This window comes from Bos indicus, chromosome 2 (genome assembly GCF_029378745.1).
Source record: "Bos indicus isolate NIAB-ARS_2022 breed Sahiwal x Tharparkar chromosome 2, NIAB-ARS_B.indTharparkar_mat_pri_1.0, whole genome shotgun sequence".
In the NCBI taxonomy this organism is placed as follows: Eukaryota; Metazoa; Chordata; class Mammalia; order Artiodactyla; family Bovidae; genus Bos; species Bos indicus.
The window spans coordinates 128630745-128644720 of record NC_091761.1 but is presented as its reverse complement, the minus strand read 5'-3'; positions in this window follow the sequence as shown (position 1 = coordinate 128644720).

The following is a 13976-nucleotide window of genomic DNA, read 5'->3' as shown; positions in this document are numbered from 1 at the left end:
TTCCAAGGAGCAAGGGTCTTTTAATTTCACCATCTGCAGTGATTTTGGAGTCCAAGAAAATAAAATCTGTCACTGCTTCCACTTTCCCCCCTTCTATTTGCCATGGAGTGATGGGATCAGATGCCATGATCTTAGTTTCATCCAGGCTGCCCAGGGTGAATTCCTGGGCAGGGAACTAAGGTCTGTCTTTGGACTGCTCGCTCCTGTCTCTCTGAGATCACTTCCCTTTGCACCAACACATCCTTCCTAGGCAAATTTACCTAATTCCCTGGCTGAATTTATCATCTGTGTTAGTTTCCTAAGGCTTCTGTGAGAAAACACTGCAGACTGGGTGGCTTAAGCAACAGAAATTTATGGTCTCACAGCTCTGGAGACTAGAAGTCCAAGATCAAGGTGTGGTGGCGTTGGTTCCTTCTGAGGTCTGTGAGCAACGAAGAATCTGTTCCATCCCCTCTCTCCTAGCTTCTAGCATTTTGCTGGTAATTTCTGATGTCTGTTGGCTTGCTGCCTTTATCTTTCCATGGCAATCTGTGCATTCAAATTTCCCAGTCATGTTGGATTAGGGCCAATTCTCATGATCTCATTTTAACTCAATCACCTCTGCAAAGACCCTGTCTCCAAATTGAGGACACGTCCTGAGATACTGGAGGTGAGCACATGGGCGAGCGTGCTGAGTCCTGTCCAACTCTCTTGTGACAGGTTCCTCTGTCCATGGGATTCTCCAGCCAGGAACACGCGATTCTCTTGTGTCTGCCGCATCAGCAGGTGGGTTCTTTACCACTGCCACCACCTGGGAAGCCTCACCTGGGAGGTGAGGATGTAAATTGGGGGGAGACACAGTTCAGCCCATAGCACCACCTCTGTGCTTCTGAGCCCATGTAACTCTCCTAAACTATAGAGATGCCTTGTCATCATTGGCCAGATTGCTCCACTTGAATGCCCCACGTAACCCTTCATGTTTTCTGGCTTCTACGCACTTTTTACTCTGTTTGGGGAGTTTCCAGCCACTTGAATCTCGTTTCCACCCCACAGGTGTTTTCCAGCCTCTTTTGTGGTCAGGCTCAGGCCCGCGAGCTATTCTCCACCAAGAGGACTTGCCCTATGAAACGCTGATTCAGAAGGAGCAGTTTGAGGAAGGAGGAGGCTTGGAGTGGAGACCGTTTCCCCAGCAGTGGCAGAGGCTTTCAGGGATACGGCAGTTGCAAGTCGAGTGGAGCTCTGGATTCCTAAGTAATATTCGTGCATGTGCGTGCTCAGTCATGTCCAACTCCTTGTCACTCCATGGGCTGTAGCCCGCCAGGCTCCTCTGTCCATGGAATTTTCCAGGCAAGAATACTAGAGGGGGTTGCCATTTCCTGCTTCAGGAGATTTTCCTGACCCAGGGATTGGACCGAATCTCTTACATCAGCTGCATTGGCAGGCAGATTCCTTACCACTGCACCATCTGGGAAGCCCATTTCTGGTCAGCAGTGGTTGGAGACAAATGGAGAGTCTGATTGAATTGCAAATGGTGGCCTTGGTGCATCCTGGTGGCGGCCACAGGAGCAGAAGCAGTAGTTTCTTCATCAGGCCAGACTTTTGGTTTTAGTTACTTTACTTGGAAGCTTAATCTCGAGCCAGTTTCTTCAGTTCCACAGACTGTGGGCTATTGAGATAATTTTAATACTCTTATTTTCTGTGTAACCAGCCAGGATCAGCTTCTGTTGCCTACAATTAGGAACGCTGATGCCTGTAGAATTTAGTATTTTAAGGTGGTTTCTGGAAGTCACAGGCCCTAAGCTGTAGAATTAACTGTGAGGAGGAGAAGAGGGGTTAATGAGGCTCCAGCCGCTTCAGGCTGGAAAGCTGGTGCGCTTTGTTATGGGGTGGCATGCAGTCAAACTGTGTTTTCGCTACACAATGGGACGGAGTCATAGTCATGCCAATCAGGGCTAGAGGAAGTGGTGGAAAAAATGTAGAATGTTGATGTTGTTGTACTGGTGATTTCCTGCCCCTTTGGCAAAGTCCGCCAAACAGGTTTTCCATAAGAATTATCTGCCAGTTCAAGGGAGAAAGTCTATTAGCAAAGAGGGCACTGGACATTTTCTTGCCCACTGCAGCCCTCCCTTACCTATTTTTTTACCTTTTGAATTTATTTATTTATTTTAAATGAAACAAAGAAGTTAGACATCATAAACCATTAGACACCTTAACAACAAAGAATAAAGATACATAAAGCAAAAATCAGAAGAAACATAAGGGAAAAGAAATAATATATGATCATATGAGACATATAAACATTTTTTTGAGAGTATTTTATCAAAGTGCAGAAAAAAATAATAGGAGTGTCTTGAATGATGTCATTAATAGTTTAAATATAATAGATTTATATTTAATTAATTTATATTAATTATATCCTACACAAATATATTTAAAATGTTATATCTCACACATCGTTATTAGATGTCCATAGGACCATAGGACATTTAGAAAAACTGCTAAAAAGTTACACACTACTAAATTTCAAAAAGCAGAATTCTTTTTTGTGTATGAGATTCAGTTACATATACACATATGTTATTTTTGACATTATTTTCCATTACAGGTTATTACAAGGTATTCCCTGTAGTTACCTGTGTTTATAGTAAATCTTTTTTGCTAGTTGTATATCTATTTTTTAAAATTAGAAATCTAGCATTCTATTCATACTAGGTCAAACAAGTAGAATCAAAATGTCATAGATTTTTTAGTTAGGCAAAAATTCATAAATTTTCTAATATATATTATACATATTATTTATATGTATGTTTACAAAAGCTTTTCTACTGTGCGTGATAAAGGCTTGAGAAAGAACATCAAGAAGAAAAAGAGATGGAGGAATTGGAAAATGTAAACCAAATGAAATGGGAGTACTGAATATGAAATAGAAAAAGTGAAACAAACTAGATAAAAGTAAAACATCCTCATATAGTCCAGTCGTTTTTAAACATGGCTGCTCATTAGAAATGTATCCGGACCTTTGGCAGGGAAAAAAAAAAAAAACAACAACCAAGCAATACCTGGGCATTTGTATTTTTCAAAAAATTCTAAGTAATTCTGATATGTATCTGGATTTTAAAAAATTATTACAGATTTTTCTATTAAAAGGTAGTTTTGGTGATATAGAATTTTATAATTTTTCTGTTGACCAATCATGATCCAATGGTATTAAGTGAGTAATATTTAAATAATCACAATAGCGAAAGATGTTTGTCAATTTTCACAATCAATAGCTAGACAAAAAACAAAAGATAATTACAATGACAAGCCATAATGAGAACATGGTTAACAATATAAAATAATTACATACAATTTGGGGGGTCAAGCAGAGTGATGTGGTTAAGTGGAAGTGCATACACGCACATGGTTTCATCTGCTCAGCCAGTCTATGCATTTTGGCTGGTACATTTAATCCATTTACATTTAAGATAATTGTTAATATGTATGATCCTATTGCTATTTCCTTAAATGTCTTGGGTTTATTTTCTGTAGGTAGGGCTTTTCCTTCTCTTGTTTTCTCCCCAGAGAAGTTCCTTTAGCATTTGTTGTAAAGCTGGTTTGGCAGTGCTAAATTCTCTTAACTTTTGCTTGTCTGGAAAGCTTTTAATTTCTTCACCAAATCTGCAGGAGAGTCTTGCTGGGTAGAGTATTCTTGGCTGCAGATTCTTCCCTTTCATCACTTTAAATATGTCATGCCATTCCCTTCTGGCTTGTAGAGTTTCTGTTGAGAAATCAGCAGATAACCTGATGGGAGGTCCCTTACATGTCCTTTGCTGTTTTTCCCTTGTTGCTTTTAATATTTTATCTCTGTCTTTAATTTTTGTTTGTTTGGTTACTATGTGTCTTGGTGTGTTCCTCCTTGGGTTTATCCTGCCTGGGACTTTCTGTGCTTGTTGGACTTGGCTGACTATTCCCTTTCCCATGTTAGGGAAGTTTTCAACTATTATCTCTTCAAATATTTCCTCAGGTCCTTTCTCTCTCTCTTTTATCCCTATAATGTGAATGTTCATGCTTTTAATGTTGTCCCAGAGGTCTCTTCAGTTGTCTTCATTTCTTTTCATTCTTTATCCTATATTCTGTTCCGAGGCAGTGATTTCCACCATTCTGTCCTCCATGTCATTTACCCATGCTTCTGCCTCAGTTATTCTGCTATGGATTCCCGTTAGTGTATTATCCATCTCTCTTTGTTTGTTCTTCAGTTCCTGTTCAGTTCATTTTAGTTGCTCAGTTGTGTCTGACTCTTTGCAACCCCGTGAACTGCAGCATGCCAGGCCTCCCTGTCCATCACCAACTCCCAGAGCTTGCTCAAACTCATGTCCACTGAGTCGGTGATGCCATCCAGCCATCTCATCCTCTGTCGTCCCCTTCTCCTCCCGCCTTCAATCTTTCCCAGCATCAGAGTCTTTTCCAATGAGTTAGTTCTTCATCAGGTGGCCAAAGTATTGGAGTTTCAACTTCATCATCAGTCCTTCCAATGAATATTCAGGACTTATTTCCTTTAGGAAGGACTGGTTGGATCTCCTTGCAGTCCAAGGGACTCTCAAGAGTCTTCTCCAACACCACAGTTCAAAAGCATCAATTCTTCAGCACTCAGCTTTCTTTATAGTCCAACTCTCACATCCATCCATGACTACTAGAAACACAATAGCCTTGACTAGATAGACCTTTGTTGACAAAGTAATGTCTCTGCTTTTCAATATGCTATCTAGGTTGGTCATAACTTTTCTTCCAAGGAGTAAGCGTCTTTTAATTTCATGGCTGCAGTCATCATCTGTAGTGATTTTGGAGCCCCAAAAAATAAAGTCTGACACTGTTTCCACTGTTTCCCCATCTATTTCCCATGAAGTGATGGGACCAGATGCCATGATCTTAGTTTTCTGAATGCTGAGTTTTAAGCCAACTTTTTCACTCTCCCCTTTCACTTTCATCAAGAGGCTCTTTAGTTCTTCTTCACTTTCTGCCATAAGGGTGGCATCATCTGCATATCTGAGGTTATTGATATTTTTCCCAGCAATCCTGATTCCAGGTTGTGCTTTATCCATCCAACATTTCTCATGATGTACTCCGCATATAAGTTAAATAAGCAGGGTGACAATATATAGCCTTGACGTACTCCTTTTCCTATTTGGAACCAGTCTGTTGTTCCATGTCCAGTTCTAACTGTTGCTTCTTGACCTGCATACAGGTTTCTCAGGAGGCAGATCAGATGATCTGGTATTCCCATCTTTTTCAGAATTTTCCACAGTTTATTTTGATCCACATAGTCTAAGGCTTTGGTGTAGCCAATAAAGCAGAAATAGATGTTTTTCTGGAACTCTCTTGCTTTTTTGATGATACAATGGATGTTGGCAGTTTGATCTCTGGTTCTTCTGACTTTTCTAAATCAGCTTGAATATCTGGAAGTTCGCGGTTCACGTACTGTTGAAGCCTGGCTTGGAGAAATTTGAGCATTACTTTGCTAGCATGTGAGATGAATGCAATTGTGTGGTAGTTTGAGCATTCTTTGGCATTACCTTTCTTTGGGATTGGAATGAAAACTGACTTTTTCCAGTCCTGTAGCCACTGCTGAGTTTTCCAAATTTGCTGGCATATTGAGTGCAGCACTTTCACAGCATCATCTTTTAGGATTTGAAATAGCTCAACTGGAATTCCATCATCTCCACTAACTTTAATTCTTGTAGGTCTTTGGTAAACATTTCTTGCATCTTCTCAATCTTTGCCTCTATTCTTTTTCTGAGATCCTGGATCATATTCACTGTCATTATTCTGAATTCTCTTTTGGGAAGTTTGCCTATTTCCACTTCATTTAGTTGTTTTTCTGGGATTTTATCTTGTTCATCTGGGATATACTTTTCTGCTTTTTCATGTTGATTAATTTGCTGTAAAGTGGTTTTGTTTTAGTCACTGTGGGACTGTGGTCCTTCTTTCTTCTTCTGTCTGCTCTCTGATGAAGGAGGCTAAGAGGCTTATGTAAGCCTCCTGATGGGAGGGTGTGGTGGTGGGAAAAACTGAGTCTAGCTCTGGTGGGCAGGGCCTTGCTCAGTAAAGCTTTAATCCAATTATCTGCTGATGGATGGGGTTGTGCTCCCTCCCTGGTAGTTTTTTGGCCTAAGGTGACTCAGCCCTTGGGTTTATGGGCTCTATGGTCAGGTTAATGGTGACCTCCAAGAGGGTTTACACTGTAGGGGACCTTCCCAGACATCTGCTACCAGCCCCCCGAACCCTGCGGTGAGCCCCTGCCCACCCACGCCTCCACAGGAAACTCTCAACACTAGCGGGTGGTTTTGGTTCCGTTTTCTTTGGAGTCACAGCTCCTTTTCTCTGAGTCTTGGTATGTGTGAGGTTTTGTTTGTACCCTCCAAGACTGGAATCTCTGTTTCCCCCAGTCCTGTGGACGTCTTGTAATCAAATCCCATTGGGCTTAAGGTCCCGCTGGAGACTCCCAGTCCCTTTGTTGGGTCCCCAGGCTGGGAAGCCTCATGTGAGGTTCTGAACTTTCATAACAGTGGAGAACTTCTTTGGTATTATTATTCTCCAGTTCGTGGGTCACCTACCCGGCGGGTATGGGATTTGATTTTATCGTGATTGTGCCCCTCCTGCCGTCTTGCTGCAGCTTCTTCTATATCTTTGGACGTGAGGTATCTTTTTTTGGTGGGTTCCAGTGTCCTCCTGTCAATGGCTGGTCAACAGCTAGTTGTGATTTTGGTGCTCTCACTGGGGATGAGTGAATGTTCTTCTATTCTACCATCTCCCCCCTTTGGATTGTCTTGAGACAAAGACCTTTAAATTAAGTGAGAAGTAGGTTGGTGGAATACAGAGGTAAAAAATCAGGTCTTTAGACTTAAAGATTCTGCAGGCGAGGCAGAATTTTATCTCTATTCTTTCTGGGTCTTTGGCTGGGCCTGAGAATTAAATTCACTAAAACAGATTAACAGGAGAAAAGCATATGGATTTTTTTTTTTTGGCCACGGCAGGTGGCCTGCGGGATCTTTGTTCCCTGACCAGGGATCGAACTCACACCCCCTGCTTTGGAAACTCGGAGTCCTAACTGCTGGGCCACCAGGGAAGTCCCAGCATATGGATTTTGAAAATGAAGGCCGACCTGCCCCTGCCCCCAACCCAAAGCGTAGAGGCCTAAGGACTTATATACTTGGTTGAACAAAGAGAGGCAACAGTGGAAAAGTAACTAAAACACATGGGGAGACTAAGGTAAAATGAGTTATTTTAACAAGGTCTGTTTGTATAGATTTCTGCTGCTCCCACTCCCATCTCTGGTGGTAAGAATGTTTCTTTCCTCCTGGCATCTTGCACTATGGAGTTTTGCCTCCTGCTTTCAGGAAGAAGAGTGCAGGCTGTGGGGAGGTGGGCAGGGGTGGTCAGAATGTCCTTCTTGTACCTTCTGTTTTTCAAATGTCTTTATCTTAAAATAATCCTTATGTCAAAGTAGCATATTTGGAGTTGACATATTCTGCCAATTTTCAGCTCTGGAAAAGAGCTGGCTGGACAAGATCTTTTGATAAGGGTTATTCATAGAACTGAAGCAAATAGAGGAAGCCTGCTAAAATCTTAAAAGTTTCGATTATCAAAGAACCTCCTGGGCTGTTCAGTACAGCCTGTGAAGCCCCTAAGCTATTGATGGGACCGGATATACGTGAGCAGGAGTGTCTGCTAAAGCTTGACAGCTTCCAGAAAGGGCATTTTCCCCAGTGCCTGACTCAGGCGCAGCTATAGTGATGGAAAGAGAGTAGGATAAATAAAGTTATTTTAATTAAAAAATTCCATTAGGAGATTAAAGCAGAGAGGGAATTTTAAGGGAGTTTAGGAGACTGTTACAAGCTAATGACTACTCAAAAAAAGAATCCAGTAACCTAGCAACAATCTAGGCTACCTTGAAGGAAGACCAGACACATCCGGTACCAAGCACACTCAAGCTACAAACCCTGATAGCTGAAACACAAGAAAATAGATATGGGGTCTGAATGTTGCTTCATGAAATCAGGGAGTTAATGGTCCTTGAAGAGTAGCATCTCTGCTTGTAGCCAAGATAGGACTAGAGGTGAAAGGGGAAAGAAGCTAAATGAAAGGGAACATTATACTGAAACCTGAGATGAATTCAGTTCAGTTCAGTTCAGTTCAGTCGCTCAGTCATGTCCGACTCTGTGATCCCATGAACCGCAGCCCGACAGACCTCTCTGTCCATCACCAACTCCCGGAGTCCACCCAAACCCATGTCCATTGAGTCCGTGATGCCATCCAACCATCTCATCCTCTCTTGTCCCCTTCTCCTCCTGCCCTCAATCTTTCCTAGCATCAGGGTCTTTTCAAATGAGTCAGCTCTTCGCATCAGGTGGCCAAAGTATTGGAGTTTCAGCTTCAACATCAGTCCTTCCAATGAACACTAAGGACTGATTTCCTTTAGGATGGACTGGTTGGATCTCCTTCAAGTCCCTTGCAGTCCAAGGGACTCTCAAGTCTTCTCCAACACCACAGTTCAAAAGCATCAGTTCTTCTGTGCTCAGCTTTCTTTATAGTCCAACTCTCACATCCATACATGACCACTGGAAAAACCATAGCCTTGACTAGATGGACCTTTGTTGGCAAAGTAATGTCTCTGCTTTTTAATATGCTGTCTAGGTTGGTCATAACTTTCCTTCCAAGGAGTAAGCGTCTTTTAATTTCCTGGCTGCAATCACCATCTGCGGTGATTTTGGAGCCCAGAAAAATAAAGTCAGCCAGTTGCCACTGTTTCCCCATCCATTTGCCATGAACTGATGGGACCAGATGCCATGATCTTCGTTTTCTGAATGTTGAGCTTTAAGCCAACTTTTTCACTCTCTTCTTTCACTTTCATCAAGAGGCTCTTTAGTTTTTCTTCACTTTCTGCCATAAGGGTGGTGTCATCTGCATATCTGAGGTTATTGATATTTCTCCCGGCAATCTTGATTCCAGATTACCAGATTTTAGTATGTCACCACACTTCTGCTAACAAACATATGATTTAATTGGTGCCATGACAGTCCCGGTTAGACTATACAGTGTTAAAGGAGGAACTAATGACGTAAGCCTTGATAGCTACCACAACGTGAGGAAGGAGGTGGTCTTCCCTTCCCCACTTTTCTTTTGCTTATAAAAATAAAGTCCTCCGGTCTTGGGGCAGAGACTATCTCTCACAAGCATCCTGTGCTAATAAGCTCATTCTTTAAAAAGCAGAGACATGACTTTGTCAACAAAGGTCCCTTTAGTCAAGGCTATGGTTTTTCCAGTAGTCATGTATGGATGTGAGAGTTAGACTATAAAGAAAGCTGAGCGCCAAAGAATTGATGCTTTTGAACTGTGGTGTTGGAGAAGACTCTTGAGAGTCCCTTGGACAGCAAGGAGATCCAACCAGTCCATCCTAAAGGAAATCAGTCCTGGGTGTTCATTGGAAGGACTGATGTTGAAGCTGAAACTCGAATAATTTGGCCACCTGATGTGAAGAGCTGACTCATTTGAAAAGACCCTGATGCTGGGAAAGATTGAAGGCGGGAGGAGAAGGGGACGAGAGAGGATGAGATGGTTGGATGGCATCACCGACTCAATGGACATGAGTTTGAGCAAGCTCTGGGAGTTGGCAATGGACAGGGAGGCCTGGCGTGCTGCAGTGGGAGGTTGCAAATAGTCGCTCAGACAGGACTGAGCGACTGAATTGAACTGAACTTGCTTGCCATTTGGTCTCTCACTGAACTCTTCCTGGCTCTGAGACATAAGAACCTGAGCTTCAGAAACTCCAGGTATCAGGTAAATGGTTTTAGTTAAAAGACAGTTAGTTGTTCGAGTCCCCTCCTAAGTTCGGGCTGGTGGATTCTTGTCCCAATCTGAACTCTGGCTGGGTTCAAGTGCCATCTGGTTTTAGCAGGAAATAGCAAACTAGGAGAATCCCCCCAGGGGTCAGAACAGGGGCTGCCTAAGGGGCTAGTCAAGGAGCTCCACTGCCAGGGCTGTGAGTGCTCACTGCTCCTGACCAGTGGGGTTTTATGTGCTCCATGGACCAGGGGCTCATGGGTGTTTACCATGCTTCCCTCTTCCCAAAGAGGGTTCAGAAAAGTCATCAATCAATTAATCCATTAATCAGTCACTTGCAGAAGTGATCATTTAAGTTATATCTATCTATACCTGTCTGTCTCACTTCTCCTGTTGGGGACAGAAATTTGTCTTTAAGCTTAAGTTTATGGATCCTTACTCAAGAGAAGCAATATCTTGACTCTAAACCTCTAAAGATCTTGGATTTTGCATTGGAATCACTGGCTAGCATGAACTTTGCAGCTCTATTTCTTGCGGAGGGGTAAATTCCTTTTATTTATGGGAAGAAGGATGTGTTTGAATGTTGGCTAGCCAAAATGCTGGACTGTGGTAGAAACTGCTAGTGTTCTACCCGAAATATACTCTCTTTATTTTTTTTTTAACAGAACCCTATTTTGTTTAGGGCTGAAAGTGCTGTTCTCTTCAGCTCCCTTTGTAGGCAGAGGTGGCCAGATGACACACAAACTTAGGATTTCCGGGATGTTTTTGCTTTTCTAACTGAATTTATTCCTGTTTTCACCTTCTTCTTCTGCTTGTCTGGAATGTGGTCATGGTGCTGGGATTGTGCTAACCTGTAGGTGACCAGGACACACAGAGAAGAGGGTAAAGCTCTCACTGTAAGGTTGGCAACTGGAAAGACAGAAGGAACATGGCTTCCTTACAACAATGGGTGCAACTTACCAGCTCTGAATTGCATGCCTCTGGGCTTGTTATACGGGAAAAGGAAACCGAAGAGCCTTGGATTTTGTTTTTTGTTTTGTTTTTGCTTTGTTTTAACACATTCTTAAATTGATACACATCCAAAATGAAACTCATTACCTTCTCCCTGAAATCCACTCCCCTTCCTATGTTCCCTTCTTGGTTCCCTTGACCACCATCTACTGAGAAATCAACATGCAACCCTTGACTTCTATCTTTTATTTGCTCCTCCCTCAATACCTAACAATTTATTAGTCTTACTGATTTGAAATCCTGTGCAAGCCCCTGTGTCCTTATCCTTAGAAGTAAAATGCTGACTCAAGAGTTAGTAATTGGTAAATATGAAGATGTAGAGAAAAAAATAGCTGTTGGATTGGGGAACTGGTAACAGTTTAGACTGTAATTCTGCCACATAGCAGAATCACCAAACTCATAGTTCCCTGAAAGAGTTAAAGGTCTGACACATGTTCCCAAGTTGTTTTTACAGGAATCAGACGTCCCTCCAGATGAAAGCTGCTGACCACAAGACGATAGACTCTAGACTGGCTGAAACCAGAAGGTTGTTGATGCTTGAAACTTCATCTCCATGCCATCCAGTCCCAGAATTGCCCACAAGTTGATCATGCCTTGCTCCTTGAACACTATAAAACTCCTCACTGTCCCCTACAGGGTGGGTCACACAGTCTTGAGGGCATTAGCCCACTGTGGCCGCCTTTGCCTGACAAACCACGAAAAGCTACTCTTTTCTATGTTACCCCAAATGCTGTCTCCATGTTTCTATTCAGGGAACAGAGCCTGAGTTATGGCAACAGATCCAATGTTTACATCTTTTCCTGTTTTAAGTTGAATTGAGTGTGTACGAGCTCAGCCATTTCAGTCGTGTCCGACTCTTTGTGACTCTATGGACTGTAGCTCACCAGGCTCCTCTGTCCATGGGATTCTCCAGGCAAGAATACTGGAGTGGGTTGCCATGCCCTCCTCCAGGGGATCTTCCTGACTCAGGGATCGAACCCGCGTCTCTAATGTCTCCTGCACTGACAGGCAGGTTCTTTACCACTAGTGCTACCTGGGAAGCCCCATAAGTTGAACTCTGTCCCCCCTAAAAGATGTCTTAAATTCCTAGTCCCCAGGATCTCAGAATGGGTCCTTACTTGGAAATAAGGTGGTTGCTGGTGTAATTAGTTAAGATGAGATTATGCTGAAGCAGGGTGGATCCTTAGTCCAATACAACTGGTGTAGGAAGATGACGTGAAGAGACAGAGACCCACAGGGAGAACACAGAGGCGGAAACTGGGGAGATGCAGCGGCAAGCCAAGGAGCATGAGGACTGATGGCCCCCCAGAAGCTACGATGAAGGAAGGGATATTCTATCCAGAGTCCCAGAGGGAACACAGCTCTGCTGACACTGTGATTTTGGACTTCTAGCCTTCAGAACTGTGAGAGAATATATTTCTGTTATTCAAGCACCGTATCTGTGGTACTTTGTTACAACAGCCTCAGGGTACTTAAACACGCCCTGGTGCATTCACTCTCTACCAAGTCACGAGACTCCCATTTTGCTGCAAGTCTCTGAACTGGTCCCCCAGTTTCCAGTGTTGCTTCCTTTCCATTCCTGCCCCAGATAACAGCCTGGATGAGCTTTCTAAAGCTCAAGTTACTCTCTTGTTTACACATGTTTCAGTGGCTTCTCAGTACTCTAAAGATAAAATTCAGGTAACTCCCTTACCTGATACAAAAGGCCCTGTGTGCCTTTCCAGCGGCCACTGGTCTCATGCTGTTTGGTTCCTTTTGATGCCTGTGAAATCCCCCCTGTGTTCCTACCCAGTTTGACTCCTAGCTTTAAATCCCATTAGATGTCTTTTCTCCCAAAAAGCCATCCTCGACTCTCCCAACACTGATATTGCCCCTGCTGAGTGCTCTCTTAAAGCCTGGCTCTTCTCTATCAGGACTTTCCTGGTGGCTCAGATGGTAAAGCATCTGTCTACAATGCGGGAGACCTGGGTTTGATCCCTGGGTTAGGAAGATTCCCTGGAGAAGGAAATGGCAACCCACTCCAGTACTCTTGCCTAGAAAACCCCTTGGACAGAGGAGCCTGGTGTCCATGGGGTCACAAAGAGTCAGACACAACTGAGCGACTTCACTTTCACTTTCACTTCTCTGCTGCTACTGCTAAGTCGCTTCAGACGTGTCCGACTCTGTGTGACCCCATAGACGGCAGCCCACCAGGCCCCGCCGTCCCTGGGATTCTCCAGGCAAGAACACTGGAGTGGGTTGCCATTTCCTCCTCCAATGCATGAAAGTGAAAAGTGAAAAGTGAAAGTGAAGTCGCTCAGTCGTGTCCGACTCTTAGGGACCCCATGGACTGCAGCCTACCAGGCTCCTCTGTCCATGGGATTTTCCAGGCAAGAGTACTGGAGTGGGGTGCCATTGCCTTCACTTCTCTATCAGAACACAAATCCTGTTTGTTTTGATGCTTGCCTGCGTGTCTATCTTCCTCCTTAGCCTGCAAGCTCCTGGATCAGGGACTGCGTCTTCCCTGGCAAGATAGCATTGGTGACCAGCAGTGACTGCCCCATTTCAGGTGTTCAATACATTGGACTGATGGGAACAGAGGGCTGACTGCTTTTATTATCTTTCCCCTGAGTTTCAGGTTTTGAAAGATTTTAACTACTAAACACAATTTATTATTTAAGTTAACCTATTTGGTCTTATCCAGAGGTTCATGCATAGCTTTCTTTTCTTTCTTCCTACCTTCCTCCCCTTTTTCTTTCTTTCATGTTGAAGACTGCTTTCAAACCGTTTTCCTTTTGAGGAATAACTTGGGGACCTAACAATCCTGATTTTTCAATCTCGTTAATCTCCCTCCATTTAATAGACAAGGAAACTGAGGCCCCCGGGAGATGAGATGACTTGCCTGAGGTCTAAGTGAGTTAGTAAAGTCACCAGGCTAAAACTCAAGTTTTCTAACTTCTATCAGGATTCTTTCTGCTCTTTCACAATAGCTGAGCCAGTTGTGTGTTGGTGTAATGTTTAACAACCGGCTTTCAATGGGAAACAAAAAACAGCCTCAATTTGCAGCATTTGTCAGTTTCTGCCATGTAAATGCTTTCACCTTGGCTAATTTCAAGCTACCTCTGTGAAGTCACTGAATATGAGAGTTACTTCCAGCAGTCTCCAAATTCCACGCTTTCTTCAAGGTT